Genomic DNA, 18890 nt, shown 5'->3' on the forward strand with positions numbered 1-18890 from the left:
CGCAGCCACTGTGCCATGCCATCAAACGCAGCCACTGTGCCATGCCATCAAACGCAGCCACTGTGCCATGCCATCAAACGCAGTCACTGTGCCATGCCATCAAACGCAGTCACTGTGCCATGCCATCAAACGCAGTCACTGTGCCATGCCATCAGACGCAGCCACTGTGCCATGCCATCAAACGCAGTCACTGTGCTATGCCATCAAACGCAGCCACTGTGCCATCAATTGTCTCCACTGTGCCATGCCATCAAACGCAGCCACTGTGCCCCTCAATTGTCGCCACTGTGCCAGTTGTCACCACTGTGCCCATTGTTGCCACTGTGCATGTCACTGTGCCCTTTAATTGTTGCCACTGTGCCCATTGTTGCCACTGTGTATGTCACTGTGCCCTTTAATTGTTGCCACTGTGCCCATTGATGCCACTGTGCCCTTTGTCGCCACTGTGCCCATTGATGCCACTGTGCCCTTTGTCGCCTCTGTGCCCATTGTGGCCGCTGTGCCCTGCAAAATGCACTTACCTTTCTCCTTCCATGTCCCTCAATGTCTTCTCCTGCCTTGGTGACGCTTCAGTCAATCAGGTTACCGATAACCAGAATCAGTGAACCTGATTGGCTGAGACGGCCGTCAGTCTTATCCAAGGAACGCACCCCCCGTACGTTCCGAGGATAAGCCATCCGGGAGACGAGGGCTGTACTCAGAAAGCCTAGCAGAGCCGCTGGCTCTGATAGGCACTACCGCACAGCCAACCAGCTGCCGTTATTCAGGTGGTCGGCGCTCAAGTTCCGGCCATCTGAATAGACCAGCGGCAGCTGGCAACAATAACATACATTCATGCAATGCATGAATTATGTTATTTCAGTGGCGGTGCGGAGCCAGAGGGGGCGGCGCTCCAGCGCCCTCTATAGACGGACCGCCACTGTTGCCCCTGCTGAACCGTCCAAGATTCGAACCATTAATGGCTGACCTGTATGCTTTGTGCTTTAAAGAATACCTATAGGTGATTCTACATGTGACATTCAATTTTATTCATCATTTAGGTTTAAAAGGATAGTTCACCTTTACAAAAAACATGCCTATGCCGATAAGGGCCGTCTGTAGAATAAAACAAACTGTGCAGCTCTGACTAAAGATGAAGAATACCCTTGCTATAGGTGTAAGCCAGGGGTGCCCAACCAGTGGCCCACAGAGCCCTCTGATGTGGCCCGCGACCTCCTGCTCTGGGATGAAATATAATAGAATAGAATACTGTTATTAAAGTTTATTACTAAAATCACGGAGCCAGATTCATGAAGCACTTACACCGTTTTTTTTGGTAGATGCGCGGCGTAAGTGCAGATTTGCGCCGGCGGATCGCTGCGCTGTACCCAGAGAACCAGATTACGCCTCCAAATAGACTTCATCGCCTCGGTGTAACCTTTCCACGCCGGCGCGGCGTTGGCGCAGATTTACGCTGGTCGGATCTGGCGCGGCCATGGTTTTTGTGTTTTAAATATGCAAATGAGGTTTTTGGGCCGATTTATCAACTTAAGCTTGACCGGCGCAGGCTACTCCCGGTGCACGGAGCTGAAATTTCCGGCGCCAAGTTACACCTCATAAAAGCAGGGGTAACTTTGCACCAAACTTGCAGAGGTCAGCTGGAGAGCAGCTAAAGCAGCAGCGTTACAAACGAACTGAGCAACAACACTTGCTGGACAACACATCTGTGTGCCAACATGCCAGGGGCAGCCACTCTGTGGCCCATAGAGGCGGTCCCCATGTTGGGAGAGGCCCTCAATAATTACAGCCCTCTCCTCTGGGCTGAAATTGGTCATCCGCCCACCTGAGGATTCCTCATCAGCCATAACTGCCCCACCACAATGCAAACGACCTAGCTTTGAAAAAACAAGCTTCAGTACATTTGCACCCGCAGGGCGGAAGTCTGGGCTGATTTATGGACTGGGCGTTGGTAGTGGGCCGGCGGAGCTCAGGGCTCACGCTGGGGCGCAGTTCTGAGCATGTGCAGATTGGGGCATTTACCCCTGGATGTCACTGAGCATGTGCGGTCTAAAATGCGCCCCGGCGTGACCCCTGCGCCACGATCGGCACTTCATTAGCATAGGGTGACTCCCATTTGGCCTTACCCCGCCTTACGCCGTCTAAAATCCGCCCCGCTGGGGCATCGTAGACAAAAAAGTTTCTTGAATCACCTAACTGCATCTCCGCGCTGGACTGGTGTAGTCTAAAAATGATGCACCATGCCGGTGCAAATCTGCACCATTGTACATGAATCTGGCCCACAGTGTATATTTGGGCATATCTGTTCTGCAGTGGTTACGGGGCTGCTTTTAAACTGATCCGCAGGTGCAGAGCAGTGAGGGCCACTTAAGCGATTTGGTAACCGGTCGCTGGCCACAATGAGCGGAGCGCGTGGATGGCAGCCCACTCTACTCTATAGAGCCCACTCTACTCTTTTTAAGCCTAGCATATTAGAGGTAGGCAAGGTAGTCAGTTTAAATCTGCCACTCCTTAGAGGTGAAAGGAGGGTCCGATTGGGTCGGACTGACTGTGTGAAAGGAGCCTAAGGCTACTTTCACACTGATGCACGGTTGTTTACCCACACCGCGAGTACAGCACAGTTCACCTGCGGCTTTCCTGCAGGTTAGCTGCACTGAGCCATAGACTTTTATTACCTGCAAGTTTGATGTGCTTCCTAAAAGTGCACCACACCTACAGGATATAATAGAAGTATATGGCAAAGTAGAGTGGGCTGCCATCCACGCGCTCTGCTCATTGTGGCCCACGACCGGTTACCAAGCCGCTTAAGTGGCCCTCACTCTTCAAAAGGTTGGGCACCCCTGGTGTAGGCCAATTATATACCTTATAAAGCCTGACTGGAATATTTCCAGGATGTTGCTAAGTAGTCCCAGGATGTTCCTAAGTGAGGCCTAGTCATCCTCCACCATCACAGGAGTGAGCTCTCAAAATGCTGAGCTCCGAGCTACTGCATCAGGGGGAGATAAAGGGCATGTGAGGGGGTTTGAATCAGAGAAAGAGCTCACTCCTGTGATGGTGGAGGTGAGCAGTGACGACTAGGCCTCACTTAGCAAAGTCCTGGGAGTTGTCTGCAGCTTCCTATTGGGGCACTGGAGCCGAGTCACAGCTACGTGTGTTCATTCAGACACGGAGCCCTGACCTGGCCCCCTCTCTCCCCTAATTGGCTGACTGACTTTGATTGACAATGGCGCCACTGCTGTGTCTCTCAGGAGGAGTGTCTTGAATGGCTTAGACATTCGTAGACATCGCTGGAGAGAGATGGGGCTCAGGTAAGTAATTAGGGGGGTGTTGGTGTGGCCTTCTACAAAAACATTTTTTTTTTTAATCTTACTGCATAGAATGCAGTAAGATAAACCCTCTGCCTTTACAACTCCTTTAAAAATTTTAAATTCCTTTTACAGTGATACTAAAAACTTCTATTCCAGTATGTATTCTTAACTCACAAAAGTCCCTTCTATTGCTCACAGCCTTCTTCACATCTCAAAATTCCTTTTTTTTTTTTTTTTTTGCTGCTGTGATGTGATTTCTTGTTAAAGGGTGGCTAAATTAGTTCTCCATGGTCCTACTGTATGATGGAATGTAGCCACCCTCTCTTGCTCATTTCCGACTATGGACTATGTGCTATAAGATTGCATAGAGTAGTGCACGTGACCACAACTAACGTACAGTACTGCTCATTCCAAACAAACAGAAGTGAGGGGAAAAAGAGGGGTTTGAGAACTCATAGAGACATAGAGGATGTTACAAGGAAGCAGAACAATAGAGTAAGAAATAATTTCATAAAAAACAGTTTACAGGGCCATTAGGCAGTGAATGCGTATGGGGTTATCTATGGAGAAAAGGGATTTCTTTATCGTACATCACGGGACACAGAGCGGCATTCATTACTATATGGGTTATATGGAGTACCTTCAGGTGTAGACACTGGCAATCTCAAACAGGAAATGCCCCTCCCTATATAACCCCCTCCCATAGGAGGAGTACCTCAGTTTTTCCGCCAGTGTCTTAGGTGTTAGTCATGGTTTAGCTTGCCTCCACATCCTTGGGATTAGGTGAGCTAACCGGTTCTGTCCAAAAAAGCCTCAGCGCTAAAGTGGTCAGTAACCGGACCCCAAACCCTTGGGGTATAGCCCATAATGCTTTTCTTTTTAGAGAGCTGGACCCTGGGCCCAGAACTTAGAAACCTTTGGGTGCCTAATGTTTCTGTTGCCAGAGTGCTATATGGGCCCAGGACAGTGGATCCTTCATAGGAACCCAGGGCCTGAAGGTCTAGACATCCCCACCGAGATGGGGGAAGATTGGGCCTCTTGCTTGGCAAAGTCCTGCGGCATGGAGCAGGTAAGTGAGGGGAAAAACTTGCGGAACTTGGTTCTTAGCAGGTTTTTTCTGGGGGGTCACAGGGGACATGCCTAAAGTTATGCACTGCATCTGGCAAACTAGTCACATATCATAAAGATAGGATGGCTCTATATGTATTATTCCCCATAAGATGTGACCTCCCTTGTAGTGTTGGAAAAGCATTGAGTGGGGCCTGTGATATAAAAGTATATGTGTGTGTCAGAGAGCTGTGCTTACCTGCAAGCCTCCAGGCGATGCTCCATTCAGTCTTCCTCCTCACGGCCTGCAAAGCAGGCAAAACGCCGACCTCCTCATGGTTCCAGGCTGCAGGCTGCAGTTTGCTGGAGCAGAGAGGTCCCTTCCTCCCAACCCCACCCCCCCCCCCTGTCGGGAGGGGCATTTCCTGTTTGAGATTGCTGGGGGGGAAGGGCGGGTCAGTGGCTTAAGGAAGGGGCGGCCCTTCCTTGTTTGTTCCATATAGCTCATTCAATACTTTGGAACTGAGGAGGAAAGACCAGAACGGCAAGCACGGGGCGCCGAGGACACACAGTGGCCAGAAAGAATATTGCAGTCTTCAGAAAGACTGTTTTCAAGCCTAGGAATAGGCTGTTTCTTTTCCATCTCATAGTTTTTCTTGCAATACTACTCAGGGGGACAGAATGTTTTTTCTTTCCTAGATTTGAAAAAAAAAAAAAAAAAAAGGGTCATCTAGGGGAGAGGAAGCATTTTTTATCCCCCAAACAGGTGTTTGGGCATTTAACTATTTATAAGTCCCAGGTACCAATAAGTAGCAGGTGTACCTCGGTATTGTACCATGGCATCAAAAAACAAGGGTACAAGAGGTGGGGATTCCCCCAGAGAGTCTGAGGTCTCGGACAATGCTATGCCGCTGCTTTCCCCACAGGGAGCCTTGGGGCCATCGGGATCTGGGGCTGGAGCTGACGCGGGTCAGTCCAACCCTAAGATGGTCACGGAGGAGGTATTACTCACCTCTTTAAAAGAGATGCAGAAAAGCATGGGTAAAATGATAGCCGCAGCTATGCGGGGCAGTAAGCGGAATAGATCTCCGTCGCCCGAGTGCGGACCCTCAGAAGAGGAGGTCCTTTCCTCAGGGGAATTGGACGACCTCTTGGACAAGGACCAAGTAGGTTCAGGGATCGAAGATCCGGATACAGAGGAGTCTGGGGCAGTCTCCCTGAGGGAGAGCTGGTGGATTCAAGGATTGTCGGACTTGGTCCATAGGGCATTCAACTTGCCAGTACCAGATCTCCAGGTATCGACGGTTTCAGCTTTGGGCTCACTGAGGGCGCCTCAAAGCAATGCTGTGTTTCCGATCCATCCTCTATTAGAGGGAGTTTTGTTCCAAGATTGGAACAAGCCAGATAAGATCTTCTTACCACCTAAGAAGTTCTCTGTCCTATATCCTATGGAAGAAAATTTTTCCAAAAGATGGGCTACTCCTGCAGTGGACGCAGCCATCTCATGTGTTAACAAATCGTTAACATGCCCTGTAGAAAACATACAGGTGTTCAAGGATCCAGTTGATAAGCGCTTGGAAGCACTACTTAAGAACTCCTTCACTACTGCAGGGGCAGTAGTACAGCCAGCTGTGGCTGCGATTGGGGTCGCTCAAGCATTATCGGATCAATTTAAGCAGATGCTTAAACTTATTCCTGCCCAGCAGGCAGAAGAATTTTCGGATGTCCCTAAGGCCATATGTTTTACGGTAGACGCAATCAAGGATTCTATCCAGCAAGCGTCACGTTTATCGTTATCCCTTATCCATATGAGAAGACTCTTATGGTTAAAAAGCTGGGAGGCTGAGCCCCCATGCAAGAAGCTCCTGGTAGGGTTCCCCTTCCATGGAGGACGACTCTTCGGAGAAGACCTAGATAAATACATTCAGACCATTTCAAACGGCAAGAGTACTCTCTTGCCAACTAAGAAGAAGGTTCAGGGGCCTGCGTTTAAACGACAGTATTCCCCTGGGCAGGGGCCCTCTAATGCCAAGCAGTATCGACGGCCTCCTGCAAAAGCAAACTTCGGCTTCAACAGCAAATCACAAGGACAGGCTGTTAGAGGCAAAAGGCAGTGGTTTCGCAAACCAGCAAAACCAGCCCCCAAGCCAACCTTATGAAGGGGCGCCCCCACCCACGAAGGTGGGGGGAAGGCTGCGACTCTTTTCAGAGATTTGGGAAGCCAGCATTCCCGACGAGGGGTACGGTCTTCCGTGGCCACAGGCTACAAATTAGATTTCCTAAGGTTTCCTCCTCCTCATTTCCAGGAGTCGAGGATTCCAAACGATCCGCCTCGGATTCCGGCCAGTCCTGGAACAGGGGCTGGGTTTCTACTCCAACCTATTCATCATCCCCAATGGAGATGTCAGGCCAATTTTGGACCTAAAGATGGTAAATGCATATCTAAAGATCCGCTCATTTCGGATGGAATCCGTGCGGTCAGCAGCTGCCACACTCCAGAAGGACGACTTCATGGCGTCCATAGACATAAAGGATGCCTACCTTCATGTTCCAATTTATCAGCCACATCAAAGATATCTACGCTTCATGGTGGCTTCGCGTCACTTCCAATTCGTGGCGCTTCCCTTCGGGTTGGCTACGGCCCCCCGGGTGTTCACGAAGGTCCTAGCTCCGATCCTAGCCAAGCTAAGGATCCAAGGGGTCACGATCCTAGCATACCTGGACGACCTCCTAGTCATAGACCACTCGTCTCCCGGCTTGGAGCGAGCAGTGGCCCTCACGGTCCAATACCTCGAGAGGTTCGGCTGGGTCCTAAATCGAGAAAAGTCAGCTTTCCAGCCCACAAGGCAGTTGGAATATCTCGGCATGAGATTAGACACAGAACAACAAGGAGTGTTCCTACCTCTGAGGAAGGTAAAAGCCATCAAGGAATTAATCCTACTGGTTCTAAGCAAGAAAGAACCGACTATTCGCCTATGTATGAGGTTACTAGGCAAGATGGTGGCCACGTTCGAGGCGGTACCATACGCCCAGAGCCACACTCGCATCCTACAGGCAGCCATCCTGTCAGCATGGAGCAGAAGGCCACAGGCCTTGGATATCCCGTTGCCGCTCTTATCAAGAGTCCGACAAAGTCTGTGTTGGTGGTTAGACCCTCAGAATCTACTGAAGGGGAAGTCTTTCAGCCCAGTGGCTTGGAAGATAGTGACCACAGACGCCAGCCTGACGGGCTGGGGAGCAATTTTGGATGGTTGCACTCGCCAAGGTACTTGGGCAAAGCCAGAGAAGCAGTTGCCCATCAACATCTTGGAGCTCAGAGCTGCTCGACTAGCCCTCAGGGCTTGGACGTCAAAATTGCAGGGGTTCCCGGTGAGAATTCAATCAGACAATGCCACGGCCGTGGCATACATAAATCACCAAGGGGGAACCAGGAGTCAAGCCGCTCAGAGAGAGGTGAGCTTGATTCTTCTATGGGCAGAGGCTCATGTGCCCTGCATATCGGCAATATTCATTCCAGGAGTGGACAACTTTCAGGCGGACTTCTTAAGCCGCCAGACTCTATGGCCGGGGGAATGGTCTCTGCATCCACTAGTCTTTCAAGCACTCTGCCAAAGATGGGGAGTGCCGGACGTGGATATCATGGCATCGAGACTCAACAAGAAACTAGACGGGTTCATGTCCCGCTCAAGGGATCCGATGGCCTGCGGAACCGATGCGTTGGTTTGCCCTTGGCATCAGTTCAAACTTCTTTATGCGTTTCCCCCGCTCCAGTTACTACCCCGCCTGCTGCGCAGGATCCGGGTGGAGCACATACCAGTCATCCTGGTAGCTCCAGCATGGCCCAGAAGGGCATGGTACTCACTAATCTTAAGGATGGTAGTGGGAGACCCTTGGACTCTTCCTCTACGGCCAGACCTGCTATCGCAAGGTCCGATCCTCCACCCTGCCTTACGGCATCTAAATTTGACGGCCTGGAAGCTGAATCCCTGATTCTCAGGGGTAGAGGTCTGTCTCAGAAAGTAATCTCTACCCTAATCAGAGCCAGGAAACCGGTCTCTAGGGTGATTTATTACAGGGTCTGGAAGGCCTATGTAGGCTGGTGTGAGTCCAAGCGATGGCTTTCTCGCAAATTTACCATCGATAGAGTATTAAGTTTTCTCCAGCTAGGAGTGGATAAAGGATTGGCATTAAGCACAATCAAAGGACAGATTTCTGCTCTGTCAGTGTGGTTTCAGCGGCCGCTGGCCACCCACTCGCTGGTTAAGACCTTCCTTCAAGGGGTCTTGCGTATTAGACCTCCAGTTAAATCCCTGCTTTGTCCGTGGGATTTAAATCTTGTTCTGTCAAGTTTACAGAAACAACCGTTTGAGCCGTTGGCTGATATTCCTTTGGTTCTACTGACAAGGAAGTTAGTATTTTTGGTTGCCATAGTTTCCGCAAGAAGAGTTTCGGAGCTGGCAGCCTTATCCTGTAAGGAACCATATCTTGTTTTTCATAAGGACAGGGTCGTTCTCCGCCCTCATCCTTCCTTCCTTCCGAAGGTCATATCCAGTTTTCATTTGAACCAGGATTTGGTATTACCATCCTTCTTCCCTAAACCTACTTCCAGAAAGGAAGGGTTGCTGCATACCTTGGATATTGTCAGGGCCATGAAGGCCTATCTTAAAGCTACAAAGAAGATCCGGAAGACAGATGTGCTGTTCATTCTACCGGATGGGCCCAAGAAGGGGCAGGCAGCTGCAAAGTCCACCATTTCTAGGTGGATTAAGCAATTAATCACTCAGGCCTACGGCTTGAAAGGGTTGCCTCCTCCAGTATCATTAAAGGCTCATTCTACTAGAGCCATGGGCGCCTCCTGGGCAGCACACCACCAGATCTCTATGGCTCAAGTTTGCAAGGCGGCAACCTGGTCTTCTGTCCACACGTTTACAAAATTCTACAAGTTGGACGTAAGAAGGAATACTGATACTGCCTTCGGGCAGGCAGTGCTGCAGGCTGCAGTTTGAGACCCTCGGATTCCGGGGGCTCCTCTTGTTCGAGTTAAATTTAAAAATTTTATTTTTCTCAACTAAGTTGGATTTATTATGATTTGAGTATATCTCTAAATTAAATCCTTTTGTCTTGGAGATGTTCTCCCTCCCCTCATTGTAAGCATTGCTTTGGGACATCCCATATAGTAATGAATGCCGCTCTGTGTCCCGTGATGTACGATAAAGAAAAAGAGATTTTTAATACAGCTTACCTGTAAAATCTTTTTCTTGGAGTACATCACGGGACACAGAGCTCCCACCCCTCTTTTTTGAGGACCATTTTGGGAGGCATACTGCTTGCTACAAAACTGAGGTACTCCTCCTATGGGAGGGGGTTATATAGGGAGGGGCATTTCCTGTTTGAGATTGCCAGTGTCTACACCTGAAGGTACTCCATATAACCCATATAGTAATGAATGCCGCTCTGTGTCCCGTGATGTACTCCAAGAAAAAGATTTTACAGGTAAGCTGTATTAAAAATCTCTTTATTGTTTAGTGTCACTTTAAAGTGCCTGACCATCCCTAAAACACATTGGGCCAGATTCACAAAGGGGATACGACGGCGTATCTCCTGATACGCCGTCGTATCTCTCTTTCTATCTATGCGACTGATTCATAGAATCAGTTACGCATAGATATCCATAAGATCCGACAGGTGTAATTGTTTTACACTGTCGGATCTTAGGATGCAGTACCGCGGCCGCCGCTGGGGGGAGTTCGCTTCGTAAACCCGGCGTCGGGTATGCAAATTAGGAGTTACGGCAATCCAGGACGGATTTTCGCGTTCGCTACGTCGCCGCTAGTCTAGTTTCCCGTCGCAAATTTAGTCGTCGTTTTGGGTGCCCTAACTTTAGTCAGCAATCGTATTGCTGTCTAAAGTATGGCCGTCGTTCCCGCGTCGAAATTTAAAATTTAATGTCGTTTGCGTAACACGTCCGGGAATACGGAAGTACGCTACGCGCGTCGCCGTTCGAAAAAATTGCGTCACGGCGTGCAAAGCACGACGGGAATTTGCGTAACGGAGCATGCACAGTCGGTCCGGCAGCGCACCTAATTTAAATGGCACACGCCCATTTGAATTGGCCCGCCTTGCGCCGGAGGCCGCCGGCGTAGTTTTTATCGCAAGTGCTTTGTGAATCAGGCACTTGCAATGAAAAATTGCGGCGGTGTAACGTATCTATGATACGTTATGCCGCCGCGATTCTACGTGAATCTGGCCCCTTCTTCTTAGCATCTTTGCCGTGTGTCAGTTATAATCTATCCTTTTCCCATATGCACAGTTCTTTACTGGTCGGGTGCATTTTAATCATTATCAGTGGGCGTCATTTGTTATCTGATGACACATGAAGGGCCAGATTCACGTAGCCCGGGCGCAACTTAATTTTTTGGATTTAAGTTACACCGCCGCAATTTTTCCAAGTTAGTGCCTGTGACGGTATTGGTATGATATCCCCGTCAAAGATTCCCTTCTTCCATAAGAACATCACCCAATATTCCACTAGGAGGAATATTCCTGAGATCGCCCATTAAGCCACACATGAGTCCAGGCTTACTGCTAGAACAAGACAGAGTTTAATGTTCTAACACAGAGCTTATATGTAATTTCCAAAACTGTTACAATGACAAATCTCCGCCCCCTCACACTGGGGCTTCCATACAGATGATTAGGCAGACACGACGGAGCCGATCAGTGACGCTCATTACTAGTTGTACTGAATACATTAACTAGACAGCTCGACCCCGCATATAGAGAGATAATTACCACAATGGAGCAATCAGAATAATTAACACAAGCCACTTAAACACAGATCTCCTTCAGACAACACAATAGATCAATTAACCTTTAGAAATAGTGAGGGGACATTAGCACGTCAATAACCTGTTAGCCGAGGACGGAATCACACATGGCAAGCAGGGAGAATTACAATGAGACATATAAGCAAATGCATCACAATGGCCCCCATTTTTCTCCCTGCTACGGCAAACCCGGTTGGACCTTTCCTGGTCCAGTAGGGTTGACGGGTTCAGAGCTTTTAGTCCGAGGTTAACTCCGTTTGGCATGACTGATCTCCCTTGGCAACTGCTTCAGACTCAGGTATGCCACCGGGTCGTCAGATCACACGCCGTTCAGTCCCCAAGTCTTTGTGCGATCTGCAGAGTCACCAGAAGTCAGTGTGAAGACGGCAAATGGGTCTGTGCGCCGCCATCTAGGTGTCCCGCTATGGGAGGAGGCAGGTTATGGCTCTGAAGTGACAATCACAGGAGATTCATAAAAAGAAAAAGTTATATTTGTTGAAATGCTGTAGCACTGGTGCTCAGAGTCCGGGGGGGGGGGGGGTTGGATCAGTGCCCCATAGGGTCAGCCACCCTCTGCTCCCTCCGCAGCCGCCGGTTCTCCTCTTTGAGCTTCTCCAGCTCCATCTCCAGTTCATGGAGCCTGGGGGGGTCAGCCTGCTGTGACCTCAGGTGGTTGTTCTCCTCCTCCATGCGGCTTATGCACTCCTCCAGCTCTATGTACTCACGGATCAGCTCCTGCTTGCTCATGTCCTGCAGGCTCTCCACGTGGTCCTTCATCATCAGGAACTGGGTGGTGGTGTAAGGGGCCACCGGTGGGCCCTTGGCGAACATCTCGGCCCGCATCTGGGACGCCCGCTGCGACTCCCTCTCCTCCAGTCGCTTCTTCTCCTCCCAGGTCAGCTTGTTATACGGCTTCCAGGACCTCTTCTTCTTGGGGGGTAGCCGGCGGTGCCTCTTTCTGCCCAGCTCCCTCCAGGGCCCCTCCGGCTCATGGCTGTCGCCCATGACCAGCTGACAATGGTGTTCCCTGTTGTCTGTAATACCAGATTGTACCGTGAGGACTTCATAAATGGTGTCCAATGGTTCTTCCGGACCCAGCTCCTGGAGATCCCAAGCCGAGTCTATACAATGGGCTGCTGCTGGTGGGCGGTACCCAGGTTGAGACCAATTTGACCTGGTGTTGTCGTTCATGGGGCAATTCTGCTTGAAGTGACCCAGCTGTTTGCACCGGAAGCAGCGTTTTTCGTTGTCCTCCTGACGTGGATAGCGAGGGCTAGATGTCACCGGTCTGTTATGAGGTTGGTATCTAGCGGCTGGTGGGTGTGAGGGCACCGTTGGTCGTGGAGGTTGTACCCGTGGTGTGACCTGGTTTGTCTTGCGAGTATCCGCATATTCATCCGCCAACTTCGCGGCCTCTAGTAGAGTTATGGGCCTGCGATCTCTCACCCAATCTTTGACATGCGTCTGGATGTGATTGTAAAATTGCTCCAGGAGCATTAGTTGCAAAATGTCCTCTGCGGTGGTGGCCTGGCTGCTGTTAACCCAGTTAGAGGCCGACAGGGACAACTGGCATGCCCATTCCGCGTAAGAGTCTTTCGTGGTTTTGCGTGAGTCCCTGAACTTCTGTCGGTGGGACTCTGGGGTTACTGCATAACGAGCCAGGAGCGCTTCTTTAACCCTGGCGTAGCTATGGATATCCTGATCTGGCACGGTCCGGAAAGCATCAGAAGCTTTGCCTGACAATATTGCAACCCACTCTCTTCTAGCTATTCGGTGCAGGTTACATTGTCGCTCAAAATCTGCCAGGAAGTTATCAATCTCACAGTCCTTTTCATCAAAAGCTTTAAAAGCGCTAAACGGAATCGTCCTTGCGTCTGCTGTGCTGTACTCACTGTTTGGAGAATGTGCGGCTGCTTGTTGGACTGCTGCCAGTTTTAACTGTAGCTCTGCGTCTCTTATTTGTTTATCCTTCTGTAGTTCTGCGTCTCTTATTTCTTTAGCCTTCTGTAGCTCTGCGTCTCTTATTTGTTTAGCCTCCTCCGCTAACAGGTCCATCACTTTCAGCACCACATCCGGCGTTGGGTTCGGACCGAACCAAGCTAGCTTCTCTCTCATTAGCTTGTTGGTTGGTGACTCACTGGTCTCTCCATCTCTTGTACTGCTGGCGTTGCTGCAATCCCGTTCTCCTGGTCTAGCTCCATTAATTCTGCTATGATGACCCGCTTGGCTTTGTTGCTAGCAATCCTTCCACGAACTTCCAGTAGTTCTTCCAGTGTCTGCTTGGAATCCGGGTGTAAAGGGGAATAGAAGGGAAAATCCCACTGCTGCCACCAATTGTGACGGTATTGGTATGATATCCCCGTCAAAGATTCCCTTCTTCCATAAGAACATCACCCAATATTCCACTAGGAGGAATATTCCTGAGATCGCCCATTAAGCCACACATGAGTCCAGGCTTACTGCTAGAACAAGACAGAGTTTAATGTTATAACACAGAGCTTATATGTAATTTCCAAAACTGTTACAATGACAAATCTCCGCCCCCTCACACTGGGGCTTCCATACAGATGATTAGGCAGACACGACGGAGCCGATCAGTGACGCTCATTACTAGTTGTACTGAATACATTAACTAGACAGCTCGACCCCGCATATAGAGAGATAATTACCACAATGGAGCAATCAGAATAATTAACACAAGCCACTTAAACACAGATCTCCTTCAGACAACACAATAGATCAATTAACCTTTAGAAATAGTGAGGGGACATTAGCACGTCAATAACCTGTTAGCCGAGGACGGAATCACACATGGCAAGCAGGGAGAATTACAATGAGACATATAGGCAAATGCATCACAGTGCCCGATCCACAAAGCACTTACCTGGAAATTTGCGGCGGTGTATCCTAAATCCGGCCGTTGCAAGGCTGGCCAATTCAAATGGGGCGAGTCCCATTTAAATTAGGTGCGCTCCCGCGCCGGACGTACTGCGCATGCTCCCGACGCAAATTTCCCGACGTGCTTTGCGCGAAGTTACGATGCGCCAAGGTTTTGTGAATTGCAACGGGTAAAAAAAAGTTGCGCCGGGAATTTTTTTTTTTTTTAAATTTGACAGCGACGCGGGAAAGACGGGTACACTTTTACATGGTGTACTAACTTTACACTTTGTAAAAGGTACCCTATCTTTGCGACGGCAAACTAACACTTACGGCGACTTAACGAAGGGAAAAAGCTTTGTGGATCTCCGTAAGTGCTAATTTGCATACCCGACGCTGGTTTACGACGAGAACTCCCCCCAGCGGCGGCCGCGGTACTGCATCCTAAGATCCGACAGTGTAAGTCCATTACACCTGTCGGATCTTAGGGCTAGCTATGCGTAACTGTTTCTAACTATGCGACTGATTCATAGAATCAGAGATACAACGGCGTATCAGTAGATACGCCGTCGTATCTCGTTTGTGAATCTGGCCCGGAGTTCTTATGTTCACTGTAATCTGACTGTAAATGGCAGCACTGCATAGTGCAAAATTGTTGCGATAACAGTAACCACAGAAGACAGGCAGTACACGCAGGGAGATTTGACTTATGCACATGAAAGCAAATCTGGCCATATTTGCTCACCGGCCACTTTATTATGTATAAGGTTCAATTGCTTGGTAACACAAAATGCTAATCAGCCAATCACATGACAGCAACTCAATGCATTTAGGCATCTAGATGTGGTGAAGATGACTTGCTGAAGTTCAAACCGAGCATCAGAATTGGGAAGAAAGCCGATTTAAGTGACTTTGAACGTGGCATGGTTGTTGGTGCCAGACGGGGTGGTCTGAGTATTTCAAAAACTGTTCATCTACTGGTATTTTCACGCACAGCCATCTCTAGGCTTTACAGGGAACAGTCTGAAAAAGAGAAAATGTCCAGTGAGTGGGAGTTGTGTGGATGAAAAAATGCCTTGTTGATGTCAGAGGAGAATGTGCAGACTGGTTTGAGATGATAGAAAGACAACAGTTACTCAAATAACCACTCGTTACAAGGTATGCAGAATACTATCTCTGAATGCATCACACGTCGAACCTTGAAGCAGATGGGCTACAGCAGCAGGAGACCACACTGGGTTCCACTTCTGTCAGATAAGAACAGTAAACTGAGGCTACAATTCGTACAGGGTCACCAAAATTGGACAATAGAAGATTGAAAAAACATTGCTTGGTCTGATGAGTCTCGATTTCAGCTGTGGCATTCAAATGGTAGGGTCAGAATTTGGCATAAACAACATGAAAGCATGGATCCATCCTGTCTTGTATTTATTGGTTCAGGCTGGTAGTGGTGCAATGGTGTGCGGAGATTTTTCCTTGGCACACTTTGGGCCTCTTAGTACCAACTCGCCAGCATTTAAACTCCACGGCCTACCTGAGTATTGTTGCTGACCATGTCCATCCCTTTATGACTACAGTGTACACATCTTCTGATGGCTCCTTCTAGCAGGATAATGCACCTTATCACAAAGCTCAAATCATCTCCCCACTGGTTTCTTGAACATGAGATCACTGTACTCCAATGGCCTCCAGAGTAACCAGATCTCAATCTAATAGAGCACCTTTGGGATGTGGTGGAATGAAAGATTTGCATCATGGATGTGCAGCCGACAAATCTAAAGCAACTGCGTGATGTTATCATGTCACTATGGACTAAAATCTGAGGAATGTTTGCAACACCTTTCTGAATCTATGTCACAAAGAATTAAGGCAGTTCTGAAGGCAAAAGGGGGTCCAACCCGGTACTAGCAAAGTGTACCTAATAAAGTGAGCGGTGAGTGTATATATATATGTAAAGTGTATATTTACTAATTTATGTTAGATGTTTGGGTATATAAAATGAGCTAAGGCATATTAATACTAATCTAATTTTTTTTAGAAACAGTTAGGTACTCGATGTCATATAGACATAGCTGCCAATTAAAATAAATGATATCCTAACCCAGAGAACTAATATTTAGATAAAACTTTGGAGAGCAGCCAAAAGGAATAAAACAAACCTACAGTAAGTGCATGTGATGGAATAGATTTACTAAAGTTTGTGTGGCCCTTTTCATACTGACACGTTTTTCAGGCAGTTTAGCGCTAAAAATAGCGCTGCTATAACGCCTGAAAAAATCGTGCCCTGCAGTCTTCAATGTGAAAGCCCGAAGGCTTTCACACTGAATCGGTGCGCTGGCAGGACCGCTCCAAAAGTTGTGCTAGCCGCATCTTTGGAACGGTATAGGAGCCGGGTGTTTACCGCTCCTACACCGCTCCTTCCTATTGAAATCAATGGGAAACCGCAGTAATACCGCCGACAATGCACCGATAGAGGCCGAATATCGCAGTAAATACGACGGTATAGCGGCGCTATACCGCCACCGCACCTCCTGTGCCCAGTGTGAAAGGGGCCTAAGTAGTGATCCCTCCAGGTGGATGTTCGCTCACCCTGTGTTGTGTAGCACTCTCCCTTGTGGCATTGGGCAGCGTGTCGCTCTCTGGTGGTGCTCCTTAGTGGCGCTGAGCACGGTGGCACTCTCTCTGCTGGTGCTGGACAGCGTTGAGCTCTCTCTGGTGGTGGCACAGTGCAGCATTGCACTCTCTCTTGTGGCACTGGGCAGCGTACAGTCTGTACCTGCTCATTGATCTTCTACTCTCTACTGTTTTGCTTAACCTGCAATGGTATAGTTTGTTCTATGCTTGTTTTTTGCACTCCCTGCAACGCTGTATCCTGGCCTAGGCCAACAAGGCCCAGGCCTAGGGCAGCACTTTGCAGGGAGGCATATTGGAAAGAGTCCCCACTGTCTTGCGCTATACGTTTAGTGTGTTAGCGGCAGTCTTATGGGGCTGACTGGGCTAAGAGCAGGGGCATTGCTAGGTGGCAAAAAGACCAGGGGCTTCAGCCCGAAGTCCAAGGCCGGAACCGGGGGGGGGGGATTAGTAGTGTTGTACGTGGCGTAGCATTTTTTTGGGGTTGGGCGGTGGGGTTGTGTGACTTACCAGTGCCCATCAATGCTGACCACTGACCTACCTGCACTGACCTACCTGCACTGACCTACCTGCACTGACCTACCTGCACTGACTTACCTGCACTGACCTATCTGACCTACATGCACTGACCACTGACCTGCATGACCTTAACACACACTGACCTACTGACAATCGTCGTACGTGTTGTATGTCACCGCGCTTTGCTAGAGCATTTTTTAAAAACCATGGTGTGTGGGCAACGTCGTTTTAATGATGAAGTTGGAAAAACTTTGTTTTTTCTACATGCCGAAAAACTTCGTTTTTTTTTTCATGCCGAAAAATGATCGTGTGTACGCAGCATATGTCCTCTCCATAAAATTATCAGAAATTTGTGCTTAAAGTTGAACTATAGGCAACACTTTTTTTTTCATTTTGGATAGAGTAAGGGAGGGTTATAGCCCCTGTCAGTTTATTTTTTACCATCCCTGCCCCATTGCAGAGATTTTCCTTCACTTCCTGCCCCATAGCCAGACAGGGAGTGAGAGGAAATCTATGCTAATTATGAGAACCTATTGCCCCCCCCCCCAGGCCCTCAGAACTAGTGTCCCCACTCAAAAATTTCAGGGCGGGTCTTAAACAGAAAGGAAAGTGGCCTTGACAGGAAGGGGTGGATCATATTTAAATTAGGGGGTGCACGAGTTTAGTCAGGCCTAGGGCAGCACAAAACCTAAATACACTACTGACTCCCTGTGAGTGATTTCATTATGTCTATTTTTGTTTTGTCTTGTCTGTGTTCTGTGATTTTACCTTCATTAGCCCTCCCAGGTTTTTTGTCATGTTGTCTTTTGTTGTTCAAATCTTTAGTAAGAACATTCAGTTAAGCAAACCTTTGTCTTCCAGTCTGGCCATGACCTTCTAGATTAGGCAATGATCATCCTATGTCTATGGACATCTTAGTGAATACCTGATTGGGGATTAGGCAGCTGATCCAAAATGAAGGCCCCTTGACCCCATTGGGAAAGAGCCCTGACTGCCGGGAGCATGGCTATGTTACTTTTGTAGTGTCAGATAAAATTGCTTCTGTGTGACCTTTTTACATGCTGTCACAGGCTGACATATAACCCAGGTCTTGACCTGAAAAACAACTCTCTATATGGGTACAATAACATGTCAGCTTGTTGCATGAGCTTAATGAATAGCTGAATTCTGAAGCACTTATGCTGAATGCTATATTATCCCAGACAAGAATGTAAACATAGTCAAGGAGATTTGTGGTTTACATCTCAGTGATTCTTTTATTAGCTGAAAAGGTGCAGACTTGTAAAGAGGGCAGCATAATTAATGCCTGGGAGATATTTTTTTGCCGAGGAAACCGGTCGTGTGTACATTTTCGTCAAGGAAACTGTCGAGAAACTCGACGAGCCAAAAAGAGAGCAAGTTCTCTATTTCCTCGACGGGAATGGAGAAACTTGCCTTGGTTCCTCGACAGCCTAACAAGGAACTCGACGAGGAAAACGATGTGTTTCGCCCATCGAGTTCCTCGGATGTGTGTACGAGGCTTCAGGCTCAGCACCAACATACGCTACATAAAAGTCGACACATGAAATCTGAATATTTAATTACTCTAGACATACATCACATGCTTTTCTATTAATTGAAACTAGTGTGATCAGTCTGTGGGGTTCATTTACTAAAATTATAGAGTGCTAAATCTGGTGCCGCT

At 48.5% G+C, this 18890-nt stretch overlaps 1 protein-coding gene across 3 annotated transcripts in view; it reads left to right on the forward strand.

Annotated features, from left to right (window-relative positions):
• The window catches only part of TMOD1 (tropomodulin 1), a 148220-nt gene that overhangs the window by 17574 nt on the left and 111756 nt on the right, over positions 1 to 18890 (forward strand). The window lies entirely within an intron of this gene.

Source organism: Rana temporaria, chromosome 1, assembly GCF_905171775.1.
Source record: "Rana temporaria chromosome 1, aRanTem1.1, whole genome shotgun sequence".
Lineage (NCBI taxonomy): Eukaryota > Metazoa > Chordata > Amphibia > Anura > Ranidae > Rana > Rana temporaria.